Source organism: Bombus impatiens, unplaced genomic scaffold (assembly GCF_000188095.3).
Source record: "Bombus impatiens unplaced genomic scaffold, BIMP_2.2 scf_0969, whole genome shotgun sequence".
Lineage (NCBI taxonomy): Eukaryota > Metazoa > Arthropoda > Insecta > Hymenoptera > Apidae > Bombus > Bombus impatiens.
Genome location: NT_177388.1, coordinates 704,375 through 716,989, shown reverse-complemented (window position 1 = coordinate 716,989; position 12,615 = coordinate 704,375). Strand labels below are relative to the sequence as shown.

Sequence of the window (12,615 nt, the reverse complement as noted above, 5' to 3'; positions counted from 1 at the left end):
ATGGCGCGTGGACGAACCCGCCGCGCGTAATGCAATAGTTCAGGGCGAGAATTGATGGACGAACGAATTTATCGTGCTCGCCTGAAGCGTTCCGCAAACTATTATTTAGGCTCTGTTTCATTTGTTTATGAGCTCATACGTTAAATATTTAGAGATATTGGAAGTGAACTGCGGATGTTTATGCAGTTTCACGTTTTTAAAGACATGAATTGCAGCAACAGTATCTAAATAGAGATTTGTTTCGGGTATTAAATGTTATAATCTGTATTTTGTCCTTGATGTTTTATATGTCTTCAAACATTATGTGCATACTATACATTTTATTGCAATTTTAAATTTTGCATTAATGTGCAAATATATGCAGTATGGTTATATATATTATCAGAGTAATATTTACTTTTAGTAGCTCCAATGAATAGCACCTCCGGCTTTTTTGTGCATAAACGCGTGATTGTTTATGGCGAGTTTTTAGTGGCTGTTAAGGTTGAGTTGAACTCAACGAGATAAAAATTTTTTTAAAAATGACGAGTATCATATTAGAGATAGAAACAGAGAAACGCATGTGTATGTATATTATATGTTTGAATTAAATGTAAATACATGCATATTGTATAAATGTATATTGTATATATGTATTTCATTATATTTTAAAAGCGTTTCACCCAATGTAATCGATTAAAACTTCCGCGCTAATATCCTCCTATTATTTTATGTTTCAGGTGAGTTTTAAATATACAAAATCTATCTACTTAAAAAAGAAACATCTCAGTAAGTAATGCTTTCCTTCATTATATGTAAAAGAAGTACTCTCTTCAATTCTCCAAAGCATCATACATAGCCTTAAAAAAAAACACTTTTTCCAATGAAATAGAAATATATCCAACATTAAAGTCAATGTATAACTACTAACTCACGCTATTAAATCAAACGACCCTTCGGAAGAAGGTCGAAGCCTGAAAACGGTTCCCCTCGTTGTACCAAGTCAAAAATCGATTTTCAACGATAGATAAATTCGCCACGAGAGATAAATACACGTGGTGGTTGTCACGTAAATAGCACGATCGTGTACGCAAAGCGTACACCACGCGTCGGTCGTGCAACGCGTCTAAAAACGGCGCTCGATTCACAAAAAGGGCCGACCTAACCGAAGTGGATAGCCCGCGCGGCAAAAGATACGCTCGAACGGATGCGTGGATCATCCAAGAGGAGACTTTCAGCATGATCCAACAAGGCAAAGAAGAAGAAGAAGAAGCGGAGGAGAGCCGACGCAAAGTCTTTCCTCTCTTCCGAAGGAAGAGGGCATCGCCCTGACCGTGACCTAGCCACCGCTCCTCAGGCGAACGCACACACGCACATGTTTCTACACACATGCGAGCGGCTACGTAGTCAACCTAGGATACCGAACAACGCGCTTTCCTTCGGATCACCGAATAGGTGTCGTGAAATCTCATTCGGTATTAAATCGAATCGTCATCCCATCGTGTGTCCTAACATATCGTTGACCGGCTATTTTATGCAAAAACTAACACGTAGCGGCGCTCGGTAACAACACTCGAATGTGAAAACACAAATTTACTGGTGACCGATCAACAATTTGTTAACATCAGAGTATTCGAGGGAATTTTCATACATTTATTTAATTACGTAATTGAAAAGGAAAAAGTATGAAGGTCATAGGAGAAAACCATCTAATTTTGGTACAATAGAATTTTTCCCAAGTTTCGAACTTTCTGTCAGAATATACGCGCTAAGCAGAATTTTTTTCCAACAGGCAGAGAATTCTGATAGTTCGAAGCGTTTTATCCCCATCAGTGCATTCGCAGAGGCACGAAGATACTGTACACACATGATCACGCGAATCGTGACGAGGAGCGTGTCTATCGTTGCGTCTCGGCCTCCCCAGGACACGTTATTCGCGTGTATTGCCCATCAGCGTGATTCCGCCGGCAGCGAAATCAAGCCCCGATACCTTTGTCATTTTCCTTTCGAAGGGAGAGAATAATCTCTGATTCGTGATGGACGTTCACGTTCAATGTACTACGTTGTAGTTTCTTCTAAACGATAGTCGATGATAATCTCAGAAAATCTTCGTACATTGCGAATGTTCTTAAAAAGAATAGGAATTCCTCGACTAGTAGAATGTGTCTGTATATAGGCAGACTCGTGTTAGAAACTTATTGTTGGCAAGTGAATAAAAGAAATAGTTTATGTTCGAATGATTCGAAAAATTATTATGGAAATTATGTTAGAAAATGATCACGTGTCAAGACGTATTCGAAGTAGAATACGTTCGTATCTGGTCAGACAACGCATAACTCTTATGTGTGCTTTGTTACTGTGCCTACCGTTATGGCTGCATTGTGACAAATTTATACGTATTATCGCGTTGTATTAATAACAAACATTATTTCTATTGTTAATAGATTTTTATTAAAGTGAAAAATTAACAGAAGAATATTCCTTTCTTCGTCCTAGTCCAACATTCCTTTTTTATTCAACAGAAATTTAAAAAATTAGAAACTAGATAATTAAGAATAATAAACTACAAATTCGTCAAAGCACGACAGAATCATATAGTGCCATGATCTAGCATATCGAAATTCTCTGCATTCAATAACGCAACTGAAATTTTCTAATACAGTGTCTCGACAATGTAACATAAATTCGCCGGTCCAATTAAATTCATTCGATACATCTTCTTGATTGACTGTCCTGACTGCATTCGTTCCTGGCATACGCCGACCATTTCTGCGATCATTTCGCGAGGATGGAATTCCGGATAGATCGTTTCATTAATTTCGAGAATCATTGGTTTCCTGCCGCTTGCACACGCGACTAGCCACCAGCGTGAATTCGAATTTTCTCCGTCGGGTAGATTCGAACATATCTTACAAGAACGCGTATGCTTGCATGCAGGACTCTCCGCAACGCTAGAATCAACTGTGCCTGCTGCATGATTTCGTTGCTTTTCCCCGCTCGCGTGCAACGCTTAAATTGTAACGAACGAAATAGCGCGGTGCATAAAGAAAGGGAATTGAAACGTATCGGGTACGCATGCAAGAATTTATGGTACATATATCTTTTCATTAAGGCGGTATTCGATGAACCCAAGCACGAGGGCGTAACACTAAGACAACGATAACTCGCATGAGATATACTTCGTTGCGAACATAGTCACGGTATCGCAAAGATTTTATGGTAACGCCGTATTTATGATTCTTCAATCTTATTGCAGTAACTCTTTGAAAACATTGAAAATTCGTCATATATGAACATGATGAATAATTTTAAAGTAACTCTTTTTTTATTTGATATTTATTTATGTAGTCACAGCAGTATGAAATTAATAGACCTACGAGTGACCTAATAGTGCTACAAATTTATTGCCACTGTAGCTTTAATATGTTCGCAATCAATAATTTATTGGATGTGACATTTATTCCTTTCTCAAGAACTTTTTATTTAATTACTATTCGTTTTTTAAAAATACATATCGGTATTAACATGGATATATAAATTTACCAATTAAAAAATTTAATTAAAAATAAAAGTAAGTGCTTTGCAATTATCCTTTTCATGAAACACAAATCATGATAGCCATAAATAAAATTCAGCTTCGTGAATATTACTCAGGTGGATCTTAAGAGGTTAAACATCCCCAACATTTCACTATAGCCAAGACAGATAAGAGAATATTTTCTCAATTTCTTATCACACAATTCACAGAGAATTTCTCTATCCTTTATCCAATACGAAAGCAGACTTTCATGACCGATACAGCCATGATAAAGAAAACGTATCTCGCGATTCGACTCAACAGTTAATAATTTCCAAAGATTCTACCTCCAATAAATTTCATAGTAAAGAGAAAAACAGGCAGGGATGCGAATTGCATCGCTCGGCACTAGCACACGCAATCGATGTAATTCACACTCGATGTAAGTATACGCGTATGGAACGCGCTATGCGGTAGAAAAGTATCTAGCAATGAACACCGGGTACAAATGGACGTCATAACTATTATACGCGCACGATATACCGGGTCTCGAGGCCATATTGAGAGTAACTATCCACTTTCGCCTCGTGCAATCTAGAACGTTGGATTCCATCGTTCTACTGATTGAACGTAGATACATCTATTCGTCGATTGAATCTCCGGAAAGTTTTTAGAGATAAATAGTTTCTTTTTGATACATACGTACATAAGTGACCTCATACTTATAGATGAGAGTGTATTAGGTATGTATATTGGTTTGATTATTCGATCCATTAAGCTGCTTAGTTTGAAAATGAAGATGGATACGATGGCAGACGCATTATGGATAGGGTAAATGGTGGATTTATTGTTCCATAAATGTGACATACTTATTGCGATATAAAACTAATAGAAAAGGTAAATGTCACAATGACATTCTAGTTATAGCATCGGTTTTTATTAAGTTTACTTTCGTTTAATATGGAACTTTCGCTTCAGGAAAGCTATATTATTCTACAAAAAATAGGAAAAATGAAAACTTTAAAACAATTATCTTATTTAGTAATATTGAAAATACAGGATGATTGATCAGCTAGTTAACTCAAAGAAAACGCCGTTGCAGCAATAACGCTGTGTCAGTACATAGAAAATCTATTATCAGAAGTGTATATGAAAGAAAAAACGAGCGTGTGTGGTCCGCGCTTGGTGGCACTGTTTTTCAGTTAATTAGCAGGAGAATCACTCTATTAATTCTCGGAAGGCGATGGCTGGATTGTCTTTAATCTAAACGCTTTTTGGACTATGTTTGTATGAGTATTTTCTGAACTAATGTCGCTATTATATTTAAAAAATTTCGTTCTACTTCCAAAAGTTTCCAAGTGACATAATTCGATAGAAATTTAAATAGCACATAAACGGAAGCTGAGGCGGCGATGAAAGGAATAATAAAGTTAAGGGCCACGATAAAATGGAGCAATACAACGGTCAAGAGAAATGTATTACGAAATGAAAATTAATTTTTGTAATGTTGCGAACGATTTAACGAGTTCCAAAGCTCTACTTAAATTCGACGACGTGCACGAATTGCATGGCCGTGTCATGGCCGTAAAATGCTATGACGTAGATTAATAAAAGACACAGTTGAGCCCGTGAATTGTGCTAACATAAAGTCACCGTTTTATGTACCATAAAATGTTACGGCACTTCTTCCAGGGGCGCGTTTGCACGCCTGCTTGGCAAAAAAAAAAGAAAGGAGAACGAAAATGAAAAGGGGAGCAACGCATAAAGACATGCTTGTAGCTTGCTTGTAACATTGGTCAAATTACGCGGTGGTTTCTAAATTATGAAAAGTTGTCTTGAAATTGGATAAAATATCTAGCTGACAAAAAATTACTGTGCACTTATTAGTTTTACAGATAAGTTCTGCTATTGTAGATAATTCTTTGTTATTGACTATTGAATAACTTTATATACTTTTTGGTATTCATCGAATAATATTTTGTTCCCGCATGAAACACATTCGTTATATAATAGTGCTTACAATTTTATGCGTATAATTAAACAATTTTCTTAGAATTGATAGAGAAATTGTCTTGCATTAAAATAAAAAATAATTTATCCTAATAGTTGTGGAAAATCATTCAAAGCATAAAGTTTTTTCCATAAAGTAGAAAAAGAGAAAAAAAGTAAACTTTGTCAAATTAAATCACTCTACAATACGTCAAACAAACACTTAATTTCTTTCATAAAAAAGCTCAAACAACCCGTCCAATTTATAAGCAAATAATAATAGGTCACTGTACAAGATACTTCGCATAGCGGAATACAAGTTAAATTGATATTTTCGGAGGATATGGTTGTAAAACAGAGCGCGTGAGTCTTTCGTCGAGACATAAAAAGGTCTCATTTCAACATTAGAGAAACTGGGATAGGGTGAGATAAAGTAAAAACATGGCAGATGGTTTCAGGGGAAAAAGATTAAATTCATTTAGAGTCAACTTTGACTTGGGAACTCGTAAGATCTCGGAAATACGAGGTTATTTTGGCGAATTAGAGAATTTATCGTGCGTTCGTCCAATTTTTCACGCCATTGGAACCACAGCTGCGATCATCTCAATATATTTTCAGATCTAACACGTCTACGACCTCGTGTTCATTTTACACACTCACCCTTTTTCGGTCTTTATAGAACTTTGTCTCTCGCAGTGAGGATGCGAGACATCATGACGTTTCGGCGTCGTCGTTATAACGTACGATTTTCGAAATTATATCTCCAGTCTATTGTAGAGCTAATTCTAGCAGACATGTGTAAATATTCTCATTAAAGGGGGCGCACAAGCCTGGACGTTCCTCGGAGCGTAACGAGTTCAAACAGAAAGCGAGAGAGAGAGAGAGAGAGAGATTTTCCAGATCGGCGACGTTCATTATTTTGATTTCTTGTTGTTTCTTGACTTCGCTCATGGCTATGGCCTACATCGTTCAGTGTTTTATTACACTATTTAAAGATGGTTACGCGGCGAAGTCTATATCACAGTTTCGTGAATATCTAACCAGCATTGTATTATGTTCGTTAACTTCAAGTACTTCGCAAAGATAAAATTTTAATTTGTCCACAATTGTCTGTTTTATGACAACCGTAATAAAAGATCACATTCATCTCATTGTTTTTTTATTATAAAATAATTCGATCGTTCTACTGGCAGATGAAGCAAAAATTACACGTGAAGTGGTTAAAAGCAATTTTTCAGCTCCGTGTCGTCAAAAGATCAAGCGTCTAAAGTGCTACATAAATCGACATGAAGTGCATTTTACGATGGTAGAGTATCTCGACAAAAAAGTAGAGAAAAATCAAATGGAAGCTCGTTGCTCGTTTTTCTTGTCTCTTTGCGTCGTCTACGAATCGCCCTAAACCCCATAGATTTCTTTCTCTCTTTCTCTCTCTTTCTTCTTCTTGCTCTTCGTTTCTCCTTGGATTCGTGGCGTATCTTAATGCACAGTACGTGTGCAATATGGCAATGTCGGCCCGTATATCGAGGGTTCATCGTGAGGCCGAGGGGGTCACGACCCAATCGCCAGAAATTCCTTTATCTTCATTCCTGCGTTTTTATTACACCCTTGCCGCCATCTCGGTACGTCGTCCGTTCGATGAACCTTAATTGCGACCTGCGATCGTCTTTGTTGCGTCGGAATCCTCTTTGGAAACGATCACGAACCACTTTCAGGCGTGAACGATCGTGTCATGAACGGAACACCGTAGTGAAAAATTTGAATTTCCAAAAAGAATTCAACGCGACTAGGTTGCGCATCGCTAAATTTAAAAAATATTTATCGACGGTTTTGGTTATCCTAAAAAATATTCAAATATGTTTTTATCGTTGTTTTATTCGTATTGAGCGATAAATATATTTTTGTACTTCGCTGGCTTGAACTTTTTTGGGAAAAGTATCTCTGTAGATTTATATAGGCGATAGTTTTTATAGCATTTTGTGGTTTTCTTTAATATGTTTTTATATTTAGAATATCATTATATATTGCAATTGAGAGATTGTTTTTTTATCGTTATTCTATGCTGTTATTGGAATTTTGTAACCATATTTTATGACTCTATTAATTTTATGAATGACTTTATTTTCTTCGCTGATATTTCTACATTAAGTTATTTCCGTTATTAATTACCATCTTTTGAATAACGCACCGCATCACCTTAATTTGGATGTAGACTTTCGCATTCACTTTTTGTAATCATTCTTTCCAAGTATGACACTTTAATAACAGGATACGTGTATATATATACATATATAATATGAATCGAAAAATGTTTCTTTCAAAAAAAAATTTCATAATCTACTATTAACTGACGTTTAATAAAACATTTGAAGACATATATCAATTTTTACATCGAAGTAAAGTGTAATCTCCATTTACAGTTTAACTTTTTCTCCTATTGCTATTTGCGTACGTTTTTGTACTTGAAGTTTCCTCAATTTTCAATTTCCTGCCAGAGAAACGTAATGACGTTTCAATCTTGCCCTTCCAATCTTGCCCGATTGAATTCCACGAATTCGAAATGGATTTCCTTGCCACGAGGCTTCATAATCGCCTATCGGGCCATTTAATCTACTTGGGACGCGGTGATGAATTCGTAATGCAAAAAGGTTCCCACAGGAATTAAATGGACGAAGCCAGAGCGGAGTATCGAGATTCTTGCGATTAGGAACGCGGAACGATACTGAGATTGAAAGACAGCGGAACGATAACTCGACTACCGTTAAAACAACGCGTGGTTTATGTTACCCTCATCAAACGGAAGGAATACTGTTACTTTGATGCAATGGGATGAATTAAAATACACTCGGAGCGCGAAGGTGTTACTCATTAAAATATACTAGATTTTATTCCTTTTTTATTGGTAATTATTAAAATTTACGATTGACTTTTATTAGGTTGTTTATTACACGAATGCTACACGGGAAAAATATTACATAACAAGTCTATTTTTTGTTAATTTAACGTCACTTGGTAATAAAAAAAAAAAGGAATTTTAATACGAAATAGTTGAAGATTTTCTATTGGAGAAATTAAGTGGAAAGGATATACGAATTTACTTTTTTCTAGATACAAGATAGAAGATAAGTACAGAAAATAATAGATAAGATGTACATTATTTGTATTATTTTGCCATTCATACCACTTTTCTTCTGACAATGAGCCTTTCAAATAGATGAGTAAATTATTAAGGAAATTACATAAAATTAATCACAAATAAAGGCTGCTAAAATACTATAAATTGACTCACGTATTACTCGCAAGAAGAAGTAATGATACTCTTAAATTTTTATAAGTTTCAGTAATTTTTCATCTAATAAGAATGATAGAAAGGATGAACGATCACCCGTCAAGCGAAACGCAAACACAAAACATTTAATTATTTGTCTCGTATATAAAATTATATAAACTGTTTCAAATCTAATTTCGTATAACGTGTGACGTAAAAGAGATAGAAAAACGAGTAATCATTAAAATTCGATACGTAACATCCTCCCAAGTTGGTTTTTATATCTCTTTCATTTATTGCGTTCAGCGACTGTGACTGGACACGCACGCCTCGTTATCTCAATGGAAATTACATTTATTCCTCAACAGGCGTGAAACGCTGCTTTCCGTGGATTTACAGTTAGATGGTTGGTCATTAGATTGTAGGAATTCTCGGTGGTCGCCGATGTTTGTTGAAATTGACGACTACACAACTCCTAGAAGGGAACTAAAAGCATCGAAAGTGATCGAACGATCGAACAATGTGTTCTTGCGTTTCAACGATTTATCACTCGTTTGCTTTTGCTTGTAAAGCGATTTGTTACTTGTAAACGTACACAGTCAATACAACACTTTAGATATTTTATCATTACAACATAGAAGAATTGTGATGCGTGTTAAATTAATATTAGATTGTTGCTTTGTCCGTTGCGTGTAAAATTTAAATTTTAAGACACGTATTTGTACACAAGAAAATTAATGATGAGAACAGATCTCTTGAAGTACCAATTATATAAATTCGATGAATTTTAAGACAACGACTCGATTTTCAAGTAAACGATAGTCTCTTAAGGAGGATCTATCGATCGCGAGTCCTACGTGATTGTATCGCGTACAACTAACGACGAGTTTGCACTGGTACAAATAACGGTGGTACGATTAGATAGATGATCGTAGGTGTAATTAAGGTTAGCTACGTGGCAATTAGAGAAGATCGCGATTGTGCTCGTACCGGTGCTGCATTGCTCGCCTCAAAACGATCGTTTATTCGTGTCCTGTGACAGTTCGTGAAATTAATAACGCTCTTTAATGATTGTACAAGATATATAAAAATGATAGACAGCTAGAGATATCGTTTGTTTTCCTTTCTCTAGCGATCTTAACTCGTGAGTCTTCCTGAAGGGGATGATAAATCGGCGAAGAGGTGGAATGCAGGAAGGGAAAACCTTATGGTTATATAATTGTTTACGTAACGAGGGCGTAAGTAATATATTATCTATTGGATACCATGTTTCATGAATGTCTATTTTCACATTACCAAAACACATACATTTCTGTATTTCACATTATTTAAATGCCTTGACATCTTGTAAAAATTCCACAAATTCATTTGACAACTAGAAATGCGAACAATGTAAATTGATATTTAAATCTAAAATTAGCTGATATTCGATTCTCTCTATAGATGTCTAGAAAAATGGCAATTTTTCCCAGGCAGCGTTACCAGAATAGATCGTGGCACAACGTGGGTTCGCGTGCATTGAACTGCAATTTAAAGCGGCCCGGTGCAAAGTACGCGCGAAACGGTATAAATCGCCACGGTAGCTTTCATGTTTAGGCATGAGTTAAGATTCTTGTCCCCTTCCCTTTCATCTTCTTAACGCCACACTTCTTCTATCCTCCCTTGTGATATCGCCCGTGCACCGCCATTAATATCGAAACGCTAAACGCAAATCTGCGTAATCTTCTTAGTTGCTATTCGCCACCATGACATTAACACCTCGTCGAGCTCTAACGAATATTCGCCAAGTCGTATTCACGACCTCGAACCCCTTAATTCCATATTTTCGCCATATTTCTCTATCATCTTCGTCGTTTTAAAATCATGTGGGGTTCGATATGGCGCCAAGGAATCCCTTGTGAGATTACCAGAAATGATAACAACGAGAAATGTGCAAAGTCGCCGATCGATAAATTCCACAAAATTAGAATAGTGGCGATAAAATAACGTTCTAAAATGTTATTGTTTGTAACTCTAAATATTAGATTTGTTTACAAAAAAGAAAATGTTGATAATAGGTAATTGATTGGATGTAGCGTATTACGTTCCTTCCTTGCGGTCTTGTTTAATAATTACAATATTATATAACATAAAATAATTACACGATGTATTTTATTATGGCAAACTTTGACAATAATATCTGCATTTCTCGGAAGAATCATATTTATTATGGACACCAGAAGCAAATTAGTTACGCTCACAACTATATTTCGACAATTTATAACTATACTTTATTAAAAATATGCAAATATTTATAACTAATAAATTTTCAAAATACTCGCCAATTTGTAATTGCACTGCTTTGTTATACCACAGGATAGTTTTTAGTTATGTTTTATCTCGGAAGTATAATTGAACTAAAACTTTGAATTTGACTTATCGATCTAAAGATCTAAATAGTTTGTCACGAGGCAATATCCAAGACAATGGTGATACTTTGAAAATAATCTTATCACAACACAATCTTTGAGAATAATAATCTTGTTAGTATAATATTACATTGTCGAACGGTTGAGGCGCCGGTCAGTCGGTAGGATAATAGAAATTACCATGTATTTATGTTGTCATGTATTGTCTATGTTGGTCTACTTAAAATATCGAGGTTGCTTTCTGCCATGGAGAAAGATTAATGATTATTTGGACGATTTGTTTTATGGCAGTCGAGTGAGAATTTTCGTACGATTGCGCGTTTTCACGTAGAATGAAACGCTCCATCTGATAACCGCGATTTCGTTTGCTCGTTGGCGCGTGGAGAACATTTTTCAAGAGAAGTGGTAGGTAATGTCAGGCGACGGGAAGGTAATCAGGTTAGGAAATTTCTAGTATATGCTTGTTATTAAAGAATATGGTTTCTCCGCGGCTATCGGGATCAAGGTAATTCTGGACTTTGCTGACTCTAACGAATTTAGCAGCTACTTAAGCGTGAGCGTTCTTGCGTTAATTTTATTTTTATTTTTTTGAATTTTCGTTGTATTCTCTGCCCCAAGACCTGCAGTGACTTCGTCACTCCTCTGTGGTTAACAATAAAAAAAATAATGGGAGTATATATTTCAAAATTATTTTAGGAGATTCTACTAAAATATTCACTGCCACGATAAACATAAATGACCGGTATAGAACTATGTAAGAATGTGTAATAATAAAAAACTATAGCATATAACGTATTTACATATTTCATAAAATTCGATACTATAAATTTGTATGTTTCATTGTTCATATTTTGAAATGTAAAATCCTCTTAAAACGAATGAAAAACCTCAAATATGTTATCGATATACGTATCTAGTACTTGAATTTTAAGCTAAACTGAAATATCCAACAGAATAAACAAAAATATATAATTAAAGATTAAAAACTGCTCAACTTATATACAATCAATGCTTTCACAAAATGTTATGAAATAGAGAAATATTTCATAAACGTGATTTTAAAATCGCAAAACAGTATCTAAAGGAACCGATTGTATTATCGATATGTATTATTGTATATGTATATTGTATATGTATGGCCATGTCACAATTTGCAGTTCGTAGGTAGATATACAGTTGCATTGACCCGATGTCAGGCTCCGTACGATCGGGGCGAAAACGTCGCAAGAACGGTCACAGTTATACGAGTGGACGCGGAACGCTTTTCCGTGACTCGTTTACGAGCACGTTGTACCTGACATTCCGACCGTACGCTCGCGGAAGAACGTGTTCTCGGACGAGTCACTCCTCAGGAATCCCTTGGAGGCAAGTAAAACCGGCCTTGGACCTCCTTGAGGTCTCTTGTGTCAATATGCTGCGCCTATCAGCCCTCCCCTCTTTGACATGCAGATCAGCCC

At 35.9% G+C, this 12,615-nt stretch overlaps 1 protein-coding gene across 5 annotated transcripts in view; it reads left to right on the top strand.

Moving 5' to 3' along the window:
* The window catches only part of LOC100746831 (uncharacterized protein CG43427), a 158,713-nt gene that overhangs the window by 118,555 nt on the left and 27,543 nt on the right, over positions 1-12,615 (top strand). Inside the window, exon 1 of one of the 5 annotated variants that reach the window (XM_012391194.3) lies at positions 747-768. The exons of the other annotated variants lie outside the window; for them this stretch is intronic. The gene's annotated coding sequence lies outside the window, so the exon portion shown is untranslated. Of the gene's footprint in view, positions 1-746; positions 769-12,615 lie in introns of those variants that run through there. 5 annotated transcript variants of the gene reach the window in all.